Here is a 14,601-nt window from a genome sequence, read left to right as displayed (position 1 = left end):
CAGCTCTTTGGATAAAGTTGTTGTAAAACTAGGTTTGACATGTTGCAACTCTGTGCCCTGCAGGAAAAAAAAAAAAAGGCAAAAAAAGAAAAAGCATCACTTTCACTAGTCTTAACAGGAAAAGGAAAATTAAGTATATCTACAGTAATTCCTTTTAAGTGCTACTGCAATCCAGGAGATAAGGTACATTAAGGTTCTTGGTCTATTTTAACAAGAAAAAAAATAGACCCTCCTTGAAGCAAATACAGGTATGCAGTTTCCATTCAATTTTCAGTGGCAACTGGTTAAAACAAATCTAATGACATGTCTTCATCTCATGGGCTGTAAGTACAAGTGGTCACCCTACATTTAATCAAATGCACAGTAGGGATTACACTGACAACAGGGGGTGGAGGGAGGAATGGATGAGATATCTCTGCTGCATACACATCCCATGGATTGACAATCCAAGCAACTGTGATGAGAGGTCTGAATTTTGAAGGACAGCCTATAACAGACTAATTTAGTTTGTTATTTCCAGTGCAATGATTGAGGGCCAGAGGGACAGGAACCAATAAAATGGCACTTTTAAAAACATTTCCAGAATACGTCAGTAGGAAGGACAGGGGGAAAAGAGCCCCTGAAGAGTAGGTCTGTGTGCAGATCACATTACTGTATTACGAGAGAACACTCTTGAGTGATAGCAATAACATCCATTACAGGGCTTGCAGATGTGGGATAGCACCTTCCAAGCAGCGACAAGCATTAGGAGAAATTGATTCTTCAAATCGTGCCATTGCTTAGTGTGACATAGCGGGCAATTAGACCTTCTGCTTCAGGACACATCAATCAACGGGAAGTTAAAGTGGAAGACAGCTCTTCCACTTGCTCTCAGAGAAGCACGGCCTCTCTCACTCTGTTGTTCCATATGGATTCACTGCATTAATATTAGACACTTGTAGTTACGCAGCTATCCTCATGTCATTTCCCACTTTGTTCACTAAAGACACTGCGCTTGTTAAAAGCATGTACTATTTGGGCTGGTTAAGGATTTAAGACTCTTAACTGATAACAGGCAGCCCTATTCCTCCTTTAAGATCCTGACTGTGTATTTGGGACATAAGGTAATTTGCCTTACATTTCACCCAGGAACAAAGGAAAATCCTACAATGGCTGAGGAAATGCAGTACACTGATGCACCAGTTTTTCAATCACTGAATCACTTATCAGCCATACAAGTTTCCAATGAAGTTGAAGCTTACACGCCACACAAGCCTCTAGAGCTAAAAGTTTCATAGGCAAGAGCGTAAGAAAACTGAAAATTACTTACAGACAGCCCTATGGTCAAGGCAGATCAGTGGAAGCTTTTCCTTTGGCCAAACTGACATGCCAAACAAGAGCGTAGAAGATGCACATATTCTAAATTCCCATTTAACTGTTGCAGCAAATGGGTGACCTTTTTAAAATGGACTCTTTCCAAAAAACAAGAGTCCTGCCCCAAGAGAAAACCATCTGCAATTAACATCTAAGGCTGGCCTGACTTCTAAACTCAGCAAACAAAGGGACAGCCCAGAGACATCCAAGAGCAGATGTGGATTTTAGAGCATAGTTCCTACTATCAATTGTTACCTAAGTTATTTAAAGATCATCTACACAGAAAAGCAGAGAAAAAATATAGATCTACACCTTTTTTTGCTTCTTGAGATCAGCTTCACTAATCTAGAAGCTGTATCATCACCAAGAAAAGGGTGGTAAACTAGAATAGAAGGACCATCTTCCCCTCCTTGAGATACAACAGAAAGAACACTGACATTTGCATGATAAACCATAGCAGAAAATATAAATATGCTGTGCAACTCCTACTTTCAAGGAAAAAAGTGGGAGAAGATGATCCAGCACTTGTACCACCAGTGACGGCTACAATAATCTCACAATGCAGTAATGAAACAAGTCCCAGATTTGACAAGCAGAGCAACTGCTTTTAACTGCTATTTTCCTATATCTAAAGTTTGGATAGCAAATATCTACCACTTCTGAGAGCTTAAATAGTCAGATGGAAAGCATCTAGTAACTATTAACAAATTTAGCTACTTAAGCTTAATTAGCACAAGACTACACACTACTATTTGAGCAAGTCAAATCTTTAACAGTAATCTTGGCACTAGTCAGAGCCAGGTATGTGCATTAACTTTTCTAGTTAATCCTAGCACTTTAGAAGCTAGTATTTCAATACAACCCTTCTTGAATGAGAGAGACTGCTAGCTAGACAATGTTGCTAGCTTCAACAACAAAATACCCCACTTACTCTGTTTGTTTGGTAAAGACATGAGAAAAACAGTGGAATATCCTGCACATTTAAAACGTATGTCTGGAACCCTGAGCAGCATAAGCTAATTAAAATGCTGCTCTATTTGTTGTGGTGATACTTTGATATGTAACAAGCTGACTCTGAAATATTTGAATATTATTAATACTGCAGACTTGTCCCAGTTATGAATGAGCAGAGCTAGACAAACGTTCCCAAAATGCTGCCAACATAACAGAGTAAAACAGCTTTTGCCATTAATCAGATCATCCTCTTTTTAATCCAAAAATAACAGAATGTGCAGTTTCAAGATTTTTCTTCCTATGCCCTTTGATCAAGAGAGGTATACAGGTAGCTGATATTATCTAGAAACAAGTTCAACTCTGTTGGCAGTATCAGGACTTACTCCCAATACTGACACCAGAACTCAAATTATTTTGTTGCAGAAAGCAATTTGTATTCTTTTGATAAATATTAATTAACTAGAATTCAATGCATTTAAACATACTACAGCAATTACATCACCCTACTTAAAAAAATCCATTCCAAAGCAAGCTATACAACTGTCACCTTTTCCCTGCTAAAGCTCAGAAAAGAAATGGTACTATTTATTGATAGTTATGTTTTTGGTTAGAAATTTGGTAAAATACAAATGCTTGAGGAATTACCTTAACAAAGCAGACAAAAAACATCTAGCAAGAAATCAAGTTCAACGAAAGTTTTAAAATGGAACAATAAGATCTGCCAGCAGATCAAACATTGCTTGCCATTTCATATATTTGAACTCAGCCAAAATATGCGTCTACTGCACCATACAAGAATAATGGGACCAGTGTTAGACTACTATAGATTCATCAATTTTTCCTCTTACACGAGGGTGACATGTGCTACCCACTCTCACCACACGTTTAGTATTTTCCCAGCAAAAATCAGTATGTTACTGACAGAAAATACAGCCTGCTAAATTAACTATTCCACCTACAAACAACTCTGCCGGCCCTGCAGCAAGCAGGCTAAAGCCTTGAACTCGGCACGGGAGCCACTGCTTCAAATCCTGATTGCACCCTCAGTCCAAGCAGTTTAAATACACATAAGGCCACCAACAGCCTTCTCCCACTCCCTACAGGATCCTTCCCATAACGTACTTAAAACTGCTGAACTTTTCCAGCCATCTGATGTTCCCATTTTCTACTAACACACCTCATTTCTCTCAACTAAGAGACACACATTCTGAGAATGCAAGTTCCCTGCAAATTCACTTAATTTAGAAGCCACCAATCATGGAATGGTTTGGGTTGGAAGGGACCATCAAAGACCATCTACTCCACCCCCCACCACAGGCAGGGACTTCTTTCACTAGATCAGGTTGCTCAAAGTCCCATCCAACCTGGCTTTGAACACTTACAATGATGGGGCATCCACAACTTCTCTGGGCAACCCCACTCAACCCCCGGATCTCACCACACTCACTGTAAAAAGATTTCTTCCTTATGTCCAGCCTAAATCTACCCTCTTTCAGTTTCATCTCCCAGTGTTGCCTGTTTTCCAGGAAATACCCCTATTCACTCTAAGTCACTCCTTCACCAAATACATGCTTTGAGATACATGGAAGAGGAAGTTCTAAAAACTTCAGCTCTTAGGTGCTTCAGTAGTAGGATCACACCACACCTGGAAAAGTGTCCTTACCAAAACAGTTTTCTGTTAAGTGACAACAAAACTCACGCCATGTCAAACCTTCCTGATTTTCAAAACATAACAGATAAGCATGATTTGTCTTTGTCTTGACAGTGCTAATGTGAGAAATGTGAATTCCATCTTAGGTGCTACAGATGCGATGCTCTTCACACACTTACTTGACTTTTTTGGGGGTTTATGCATCTTCTTCCACCCATCAACATGTCACCAGTACAGTTTCAGCTTTCAATGCTAGCTCATTTTGTCCTTAATTCATGTGTCACTCCTACTAAGACAACAGGTATCTGTCTTCACCCAACCCTTCTTATCAAGACTGAGACAAGAAAATAAGCATATACAGAAATACACATCTGAAAAGATCCCAGGTTTTGCTGCACTGAAGGAAAAAACTAACAGACAAGGCAAAAAAACCCCAAACCACCTCATCACTCTTCAAGGTGAACACTCACTTCAGCTATTTTCACATGTTCACTGAACTGAGGTCTCAGCAGGGTCACACTCCTTCCCAGACTAACTCAACAGAACACAGGAATCAAACTGAAATATAAAAAAGTGAATCAAGCAAATAAAAATATGGTCCATTGCAGTAATGCCTAAATAAGAACCAATCTTGTTTCATCTTCAGATAAAGTATCAGTTAAGCCTGCTTTCATGTTTTTCCACCCAGTCCAAACAGGACTGAATGACTGCATTAAAAAGATGTCCTGGATGGGAAATGGTATCAGTATTCAACATTGAATTAAATTCCGCTACCAGAAGTCATATTTTAAGTGAGCAAGTTCCACTTGTTTTAATGAAACACGGAACTGGTGCATAACAGAGCATGAAGAGCAGGAAACAGTTTTGAAGTGAATACTTACACCTTAATCATTTCTTGAAAAGGTTTGTTAACTCTAGAGAAGACCAGAGCTGGTAGCAAAGATTAAGTTCTGCTCTTTAAAAACACACTGGAACAGAAGTATCATTACGAGCTATCAAAAAAAAAAAAATACTCTGACATATGAAAATGGCAGCAGACACCTGATCAGGCTCAGCAAACTGGTGGTACCCACACCGAGTATGCTTCTGGAATTGAATTCACTGGGAACACAGGAATTGAAGTTGTCTTGAGTGAGCTTGTCTAGTGTAGGAAAGTAGAAATCTATCTTTGAGCCGAAAATTCAAACTGAGGTTGCCCTCAACTATAGCGGATATATTACAAAACCAGAGTATGATAAGTAAGTGAACTGCTTGCTGTGCTGTATATTAGAAAACTTCAGTGGCCTACAACCACCTGAAGGCAGCACACTCCAGTCCTGAGCAGAAACATCTTCCCAGCAACCTCCTGATTTTGGAGTTCTCAAACAGCAAAGGCCCCTCTATTTAGGACTGCTTAAATAGAAATATGGGTCAGCCTATAATCCAACAATAGATTGAAAAGTTCAGGAATGAAAGCCACAAGCAACAGGGAAAAAACAAAGTCAGTACCTCTGTTAAACAAGGTCCATTCTACATGTGCAACCACTACAGCTGAGGTTACTAGCAGTGAAGATACACAAACACGCAGACGATCTTCACCCTCTGAGAAGCAAAGCAGAGCAACTACCCAGCCCCTGAGATGTAACTCTCAAGGATGCTCCAAGTTGCTACACTCACTTTTACATACTGCTTCAGAAAGCCTTTCTGTATCACAGGTGTCACTCCTCCCTCCCTGCTGGGCAGCCCTCACCAGCTATATTGAGGCAAGATACACAGCAGATCCCTAAGCATCACAAAAAAACCTCTACACCCACCCACCTTAACTCCAATTTTTTCTGTATAAAAATTTCAAGTTTCAAGATTTGCATTTCCTCACTTAAAAAAAACCTGAAAAGGTCTGCTTTCTTTCTGTGTAAGACAACAAATCAGTTTTCCCCTCCAGCACTGCAATGATACACTTGTAGTTAATGTTTGGAGCAGATGAGTTTAAGGACTGGAAGCCTGCACTTCACTACAAACACAGAATGATCTTTCTATCATGAATGTATAGAGCAAAATCCAGAAACTTGCAAAGTACTGGGATTGACAGACACACAGACAATTACAAGCCTCCCAGTGATAAGAGCATACAAAGACTGAACTAGAGTTTCATGCTCAAGTGGAACAGAAAAGAAACCATAGCCAGAAAAAGACACTGCTTTCAAATGAAATCCGGAAGGCTAGAGGATATTCATATGGTCAGGAACTGAACACCCTTACACACACACTTTTCATTCATTACCTTTCCCCTGGGCAGAAAGTAGTTTTGCCAAAATTGCCTTATACCCTCAGCACTACCTAGTTCTTGCATGAGACTTCAAAACAGTTTTCAAGGCACTTAACCAGCAGTAAAACCATCCTCTTTTGCAGGCGTGAGGAACAGGGCACAAAGCTGAAGCAGTTTGCCCACAGTCATCCAGCTCAGCCAGCAACAAAGCCAGAACAGAACTTGTATTTCCTGAATTCCAAATCCACAGCTATCCCAGGAATTTCACTGCATTCTCTCAGGTTTGGACAGTATCTTTGTCCCCTCAATTTCCCCTATCAAATCACTCTTATTCAGCGTTTCATCTTAGTACAAAATCCTTAAGGATGTTCTTCTGGATTGATAATATGAAATTGGATTTAGACCAAACTTTATTTCTAAGTTACTACTTCAAGCTCATGTAAGTCTACATCTTTGTTATACACTATCTCCAGTCGCACTCTGTGGTATAAACTTTATTACTGAGTATCAGAAATTTCTTCAGCAGCTACAGTAATGAATGCAAGCCCTGAAACACTTAAAGCAATGAATAACTAAACAGCAACTGCTCCTTTTATGTGCGAAAGCAGCCTTCAGAGATGCATTAGCTTTACTGCCTCAGGCCATTTTGACAGATCTGACTCAGCTTCAGCAATCTAGCCTTACTCCTATTCTATAACTAGACCAGAGCAGGTTGCTGGATGAGACTGCCCCACGACCATCCAACAGCCATACCCATGGCTTTTCCTCTCCAAACATCTGACAGACTGGCAACAATATGGGACTGCTAACAGTACAGAGATCTGTCTCAGTGGACCATCATTACTGTGACAAGAAGCAAGATTTTTTTTTTTTTTTTAAAAGAAGGAAAGTGGAAAGACTAAGGGTTGACCATTGCTCAACTGAGATACCAGATTTTCTCCTTTAACCTGAGAATCAGTCCCAGCCTGACTCTTTTATAACCCACATCTGATTCAATCCAGCTTGCTTTAGCAAATAAATCCAGTGCTGCCTAACAACAGAACAGGAGCATCACATTTGCATTCCTGCACTAACATCAAACTACAGGAGAACTACGCCTTGAAGAAGGCTTGTAGTAAAATGGATACACAACTTCTCTCTTTCCCTTCAAGTTGGGAAAGACGACCTTTACATTACTTGGTAGAATCAATTTATCCAGAGTATAGCTAGATCCCTGCACTAAATGCTGGTGTATTTCAAGCGTTCATCTCCTTGGGAGAGGGGAGAGAAGGCAGGGAGGTAGAAGGCAGAACTTCACCAGTCCAGCACCATAACACATACAGAACATCCAAAGAGACAGGCAGACCTTCAGAACTGTATACTACTTGCATATGCAATATGGAAGCTCAGGTATGAAAAGGATGATATTATCATGTCACACAAACAGATCTGACAGCCATTCTGTCAACCAAATAGGTATTTCCAGAGTCCATCCCCAGCTGCAAAAGCAGCTTAGACCACCTAGCCATTCATGCCATGTTCAACTTCTCCACCTTTGTCTGCCTTCATTGATCGTGCATCTCATAACTTGCTGGTGGATTCTTTAAGCTGTGTTTATGAAGGCTTTTCCAGTTAAGATCTTCATGTAGAAGACATTACAGAATATAACAGTATTACATTTATGTCCACACTTGAATTTGCTAGCTTTCCCTTTGCATACAAATTAAAAAAAATCAATAGTGTTGGGTAAAAGCAACAAGGTTTTTATCATCTTTACTTCCAGTTTCTTTGCAAAGCAATTACATTACTAAGCACAGGCATTCAGTGATCTAGGAGCACATTTACAAGATTTTTACCAGCTATCAAAAGATTTCCAGGCAAATCAACAGAAATAATGTAGTAAGCTCCCTTCTACAAACAAGAAGGAAGACTGTAACTGCAGATATTTTCAAGACTGTCACCTGCTAAGACACTAATCAGAATCTAGCAATTGTTCTTCCATAGACAGTTCACTGACTTAAAGGAATTGCATTTTGTATTTGTGCAAGCCCGAGACTCCTTATCAGCTGTGGGAGTCCTGAAATGCATCTCCCCCTCCACCTCACAAAGTCTGACAGTTCTTCAGATTAAAATGTTAACACATATTGTTGGCTGATTAAAACTTGATAAAGAATCTTCTTACCCAAAGATTTTCTTTAAATTATTTCTCAGAATAGTACCTAGAAGACAAATCCTCAAATAGTTATACGCTTAGTTGTAAAAGTAATTGCCGGTACAGAGCCCTGCCAGCCAATGACCACTGATAGAATTAAAGCTTGATTAATAAGCAGCTCACAAATCTCAGAGGCATGTAATATAGAAATCTGTCTCCCAAAATCTTTATGGTTCATTACCCTCCTTGACTGCAAAGGTATTTTATAGTACCATAATTTTTCTATCCATTTTTGTTTCCAAGACTCCAACTAACACCTGATTTAGGGGATGCATTCACTTACACATTCCCTTTCTTCCCAACGAAGAACCTATTTTCCGAAAAGCACAATAAAACCCCTTCTTTTTATACTGTTACAAACCCAGCAAGAAAAATGAAAGTCAATAATCTTCCAGCTTCTTTCTACCAAGAAGTCAGGTTGGCCACAAACTGCTTGTGGTGACCTAATGCTTAATTAAAAGATTAAGAACACGTTATTTTCTCAGAGCATAAAGCTTTCTATCCTTTTTTTCACCACACACAATTTTATTCCAGATGATTAATGGTGATTTTATTCATATAAACTCCTTTCCCTACTAGATGTGCCTCCTATATTTCTATTTGAAATTATTATATATTACTGTGCAAGGACACCACATGATAGTATTAGTCATTGGGGTGGAACCCAGTGTGGCTTTGCTATATCAGAAAAGGAAACACATATGCTTTAACAGTTACTTTGCAGAGTGTTTATAAACTAGGACTCTATTTTCATTTTACAGTTCAGAATTGATGAGGCAAATCAAGTTGAATACATGTGCCTCCTACATTTCTATTTGAAGCCTCCTATATTTCTATTTCAAATTATTATATATTACTGCGCAAGGACACCACATGACAGTACTAGTCATTAGGGTGGAACCCAGTGTGTCTTTGCTGTATCATAAAAGGAAATACATATGCTTTACCAGTTACTTTGCAGAGTGTTTATAAACTAGGAATCTACTTTTATTTTAGAGTTCAGAATTGATGAGGCAAATCAAGTTGAATACATAAGCACATCTGTATGTCTGCATTAAGCACAGTGCATAGCACAATTGGACATAGCACAACTGGTAACATGCATACTCTTAGAAATCCAACCTCCCAAACTCAGGGAAAAAATCTCACCAGTCATTTCAGTCATGACTTCATCTGCTGCTAGCCTAGAGATGTCAAATGGTGCAAGCACAAACATATACATTAGGAAAGGGCTTAAATCGAATCTTTTACATAATATAGTAGATAGTTATCATGAATGCTGATCTCCAGCAACATAGACCGGACTAAATAGGAGCTCACCACTCTTTATTACTAGTTGCCATGATACTGACTAACAATAGTTTAGTAGCTTTAGTATCTTCGTATTTGGACCACCTTCCAGCTGAAGAACTGACTGCTTCTTGGATAGGAGTCATGTTGTTCCAATTTCCCTACTTAAAATGTTACTCTGGTGTAAGAGTTTCTGACACAAAATGCAGCTGAGAAAATACAAGCTCAGAATTTCCATTTGAACTCGGTCAGTTAGAAACTGTAATACTACTAATGCAACATCGTATTCTGAACCAATCTGCTTTCCCTTCTAGAAAAGCAGATTTAAGCCTAAGTCAGAGCAACGATATTCTGTTCTCTCTTTGATATACTTCTGTGTTTCAGGTAGGTTGCAAGATTAAAGGATTCTGAAGAGACGTTATAGCCTTTCAAAGAGGGAAAAAAAAAAAAACCAAACCAAAACACAAGCAGGTCTGGGCATTCAAGCTATTCTTTTGAAATTTCCCAACCACAGGAAAGACAGTATTTTTTTACATTTAAGAAAATGCCTTCCCCACGCAAGCAAGGATTTAGAATAAATCTAATTATTTAAGAGAGGGAAAAAACCCAGTGCTCAGCTTCTCTTAGAAGAGCTCACTGCAAGACTACACTGACTGCAAAAGGTCATTAGGGACACAAAACATGAGCTTATTCATACCAAGTCAGAGGGTCAAAGCATTAAGTAATGCAATTGCATACCAGAGAGGATTACCTACCTAAGTAGTTACCACAGAAGAACTGTGAGCTCAGGCTTATATCGACCAGTTGCAACCCCAATGACTGACTGCAGAGTGGTACATGCTGTCAGATCAATAGCATCACCCTCCTAGTTATCAGAACAAGCAGGCACAATACAGGGAAGAGAAGCCAACCTTTGCTACACCCTAGAAGACCTACTTTTTTCAAACAAGAAAGCTATTTAGAATTTGTAAACAACCCTTCTTTGCCTTTTCTTCAAACAATAGTTTTCAAAAACATCTTCCAGAGCTTTTCAATGACAGCTCCACTAGACCTTCTTTACACTGACATTGATCTGAATTGCACTGATCAATTTTAAACAGGTAGCAATGCCTTTAGGCAGAGATCCTTGTAAAATGGCAGCTGAAGCTCTGGAATTTATGACTGGAAAGACTGGGAGTGATTATGTTAGAAACAAAATGCCAGAGAAGGCTGGATAGAAGTTCTGTCTAATAAATAAAACTAAATTTCTCACAGGTCAATTTATCAAAGTATTCAACCCAGCAGAACTGTAAAACAAAGGAACAGAGTGGTGTCAAAAACTTAATGATATAAAGACCGGACATTGACAACAATACTGAATGTCCTGAGTTATCAGTCCCAAAAGTTTGTGAAAGCAACAGGAAGCCGTAAGCTTACACAATTAAAAAGGAAGAGAAGGAGTAAGGTGATGCCTTCTGTAGCATTACAGCACTTTTGCCACCAGCATCAGCCAAAACAGCTCTGGCTGCCAGTGTGATAGAGTTAGATGAGGTGGTCTGCTGGACTGGTCCAGAAACCTGACTCCTGTTCTGTTAGAGGTTTTTGTCATTTAGGAATATCAACCTCAAAGTACTTATATTCGATGTGAATACATTTTTACTGGAGTCCGGGATGGCAGCTATATTAATTGCACAATCAAGTTAGAAACTACAAAACTGAAGTATTCTTACAGCAGCGTATACATCCATGGTATGTCTGCATCTCAAATGCAGAGAAAGATACGATCCTCTTCCCTATTCAAAAGCAGAACAGCTAACCGGAAAAGATCCAGAAATAGGTAATAAGCATAAACTGAGATGTGAAGGGCTACGACCCACGAAGTAAACAAGATTTTGGCTCTTCAGCCTACAAGACACAACTAAAGAGTGAATACAGTAGAAATCTAAAGTCACCAGTGGCGTAGGGAAAATGAGTACTATGGTTTTCACAACACAAGACCCAGAAATTAACAAGTTACCTGAAGGCATGCTTGACAAAAAAACGTACATGCACATCCCCCCCCCTCAAAACACAAGCATATGTTTCTGTTCTTCACAGAAGATTTAGTTATCGTGGGGTGCAACTTACTTCCAAATATGATGGACACTAACCGTTTACTCAGATTTCAACAGCAATCACCTCTTAGAAGGCAAATTCACCAAGGATTATTAGGCAGAAAGGCATTCCCCTGACTCAGGCAATCCCTGAAACCGCCGGAAAGCCGGAGAGCGTAGGGAAAGGCGTCACCCTACCTGCCCGACCGCCCTCTGCCCCCCGGGTCCAGCCCAGGACAGGGCGCCAGGGCTCCGTCCCTCCGAGCTGACCGTGCAGTTCTCACCTCCATTAAACGGCACCGTCACAAGCAGCGGCGAGACGCCGCGAAGGCGGAGCAAGGCCACAGGCTACGGCAGCGCCATGGGATCGCTGCCCTCCAGGGCCGGGGGAGCGGCCCCCCAACCTGCCAGCCCCCCCCCCGCCCCCGGGAGGCCAGCGGCGCCGCAGCCGCCCCGCCGCCACTTCACGTCTGCTGAATCACGGCGGGGGCGCGGAGGGTCCCTCGCCCCGGACCAGGAGAAGCGGCGGAGAAGTGTGGGCCCGGCGGCGGGGCGGAGGGCCCCGGGGAGCGGCCGGCTGCGCCCCCCCGCCCAGGCCCCGCTACGAGGCGGGGACCGGCACCCCCAGCCCCTGCCCCTCCCGGCCCGCTCGTTACCTGCGCGGCGCCCGGCGGCCCCCGGCTGTCGGCTCCGGCTGTCCCCGCGGTCACTGCCCACCGCCCGCCCCTAGGAACCCCGCGCCGCGTCGCCACCTCCAGCCCCGCGGTCGGGCGACGCCATCTTGTCTACCTGCCCTCCGCCTCGCCTCCCCGGCGACGCGCTGGCGTCACGCCGCCAGGTCACCTGCCCCCGCCGGCCCAATCGGGAGGGGCTCGCGGTGACGTCACCCTGGCGGGGCGAGGGGAGCCCCGCCTCTTCCCGCGGGGGGCGGGGCTGGAGCGGGCGGCGGGCGGTGCCAGGGCCCGGGCCTGGCTCCGTCCCAGCCCCGGCCCCGGCCCCGGCCCGGCGGCTCCTTCAGCACCTCCTGCCCCTCTCCCAGCTGGGCACGGTGACGGGCTCCCCCGGGGCTGGAGGAAGGCGGCGAGCCGGGCCCGGAGGGGGCATTTGGTGCTGGAGCGTGTCCAGAGAAGGGCAACGAAGCCGCTGAAGGCTCTGGAGAGCAAGTCTTATGAGGAGCCGCTGCTCAGGGAACTGGGATTCTTTCGTCTGGAGAAGACGAGGCCGAGCGGAGACCATAAGGTCGCTCTCCACAACCACCCGAACGGAGGCTGTAGCCAGGTGGCTGTTGGTCTCTTCTCCCAAGGAGGTGGCGCCAGGACGAGAGGAAACGGCCTCAAGCTGCGCTGCGGGAGGTTTAGCTTGGCTAGCACAAAAAATTTCTTCACGGAAAGAGTGCTCAAGCATTGGAACAGGCTGCCCAGAGAGGCGGTGGAGTCACCATCCCCGCGCCTCTTCAAAACACGCCTAGACGTGGCACTCTGGGACACGGTTTAGTAGGCACGGCGGTGTTGGGTTGAGGCTTGCACTGCTGATCTTGGAGATCCTTTCCAACCTTAACGACTCCTAGTTTTTACTTGCAGTAAAAGATAATCCAGCCACCAAGCCAGGAAACGTGAAATTATTACTCTGCCCTGAAACCGTTTAGTGGTGGACTTGGGAGTCTTAGGTTAATGGTTGGACTGCGTGATCTTAAAGGTCTTTTCCAACCTAAACGATTCTATGATTCTATGATTTAGCCCCGTGTGCCTTAGCCCCTTCCCTCAGTGGCCGTGACCGACTCGCTGCCTGCCCTTGTCCCCTCACCGGGGGCTGCTGCTGGGGGGGGGCACTCCTGCTGGGATGCACCCAAGCACGGTGCTCACCCCGCAGAGCCGCTTTGGCAGCGGGTTTTCAGCCTTTTGAGAGGGCCTTGGTCCAAAATGGAGGGGTTTTGGTCAAAATGCAGGTGGCAGCTGTTCATGAGTGAGCGAGGATGTGGAGAGGGGCATTAATTGCGGTAAATCACAGCTGAAAACAGCCACACTATCCCTTGGGCTCTTTATTTTCAGGGGAAGCTGGAAAGCCTGTGAGGTTCTTTTACAGTTCTTTTTTTCAGTTTTGCTTTTCACAGCACCCTTGTCTTTGCAGTTTGTTAGATGAACACACAAATGGCATAAAAGAAATGCCTTCTTCATCGGGAAAATAGTTTACTGATTTCTTGTGACTTGGGGTGGGTTTCAAAAACCAGAGGGTTCCAGGTGGTCAGGAACTGGCTTTTTTTTTCCATTTGCCTGCACGTTGCACGTTTCTCTGTTTTCTCCTTTCTTTTCTCTGCAACACCGCTTGCAAAACGGCAATTGCTGGGTTTGGGTTACCCTAGTTTTTGTGTCTAGAATCACAGGGAAAAGCACACAAGAGCTACAGGGACATAAGTAAAAGCACACACCCACCCACATCAGTTTTATAAGCGGCGTCTTTAAGCACAAATATGCTGTACGGCCTTTAATTCCCCGGCCGTACAGGCGTTTCCAGGCGGAAAGGAGCACCTCCGTGCTTGGCCAAGCCCTGCACCGTGCACCGAGCGACGTGCGCCCGCCCCTCGGTGGGCTCTCGCAGGAGCCGGGGGATAAAGCCGAGCCGGCTGCTCGCTACAAGGGGCCTCCTCCCTCCAGGCCTTGCCCGGGAAGCTCCGGTTGCTGGGGCACGGAGGAGGGGAGGGAAGAGCCCCCGGCCGCCCCCCCCCACCCCGCGCCGGTGGGACCCCGGGGGTCCGCCAGCCCCGCCCCGCCGCCGCCGCCAGGGGGCGCCGCCCCGCCCCGCCCCCGAGGGCGCCGCCCCGCTGCCTTGGCAACCGCACAGGCCCGCC

At 43.9% G+C, this 14,601-nt stretch overlaps 1 protein-coding gene across 2 annotated transcripts in view; it reads right to left on the bottom strand.

Annotated features, from left to right (window-relative positions):
* UBAP1 (ubiquitin associated protein 1) overlaps positions 1-12,450 on the bottom strand; it is a 34,554-nt gene extending 22,104 nt beyond the window's left edge. For both annotated transcript variants that reach the window (XM_075726046.1, XM_075726047.1), the window contains exon 1: positions 12,413-12,450. The gene's annotated coding sequence lies outside the window, so the exon portion shown is untranslated. The remainder of the gene's footprint in view (positions 1-12,412) is intronic.
* Between the last annotated feature and the right edge of the window lie 2,151 nt (positions 12,451-14,601).

This window comes from Pelecanus crispus, chromosome Z (assembly GCF_030463565.1).
Source record: "Pelecanus crispus isolate bPelCri1 chromosome Z, bPelCri1.pri, whole genome shotgun sequence".
In the NCBI taxonomy this organism is placed as follows: Eukaryota; Metazoa; Chordata; class Aves; order Pelecaniformes; family Pelecanidae; genus Pelecanus; species Pelecanus crispus.
This window is presented reverse-complemented; position numbering and strand designations above follow the sequence as displayed.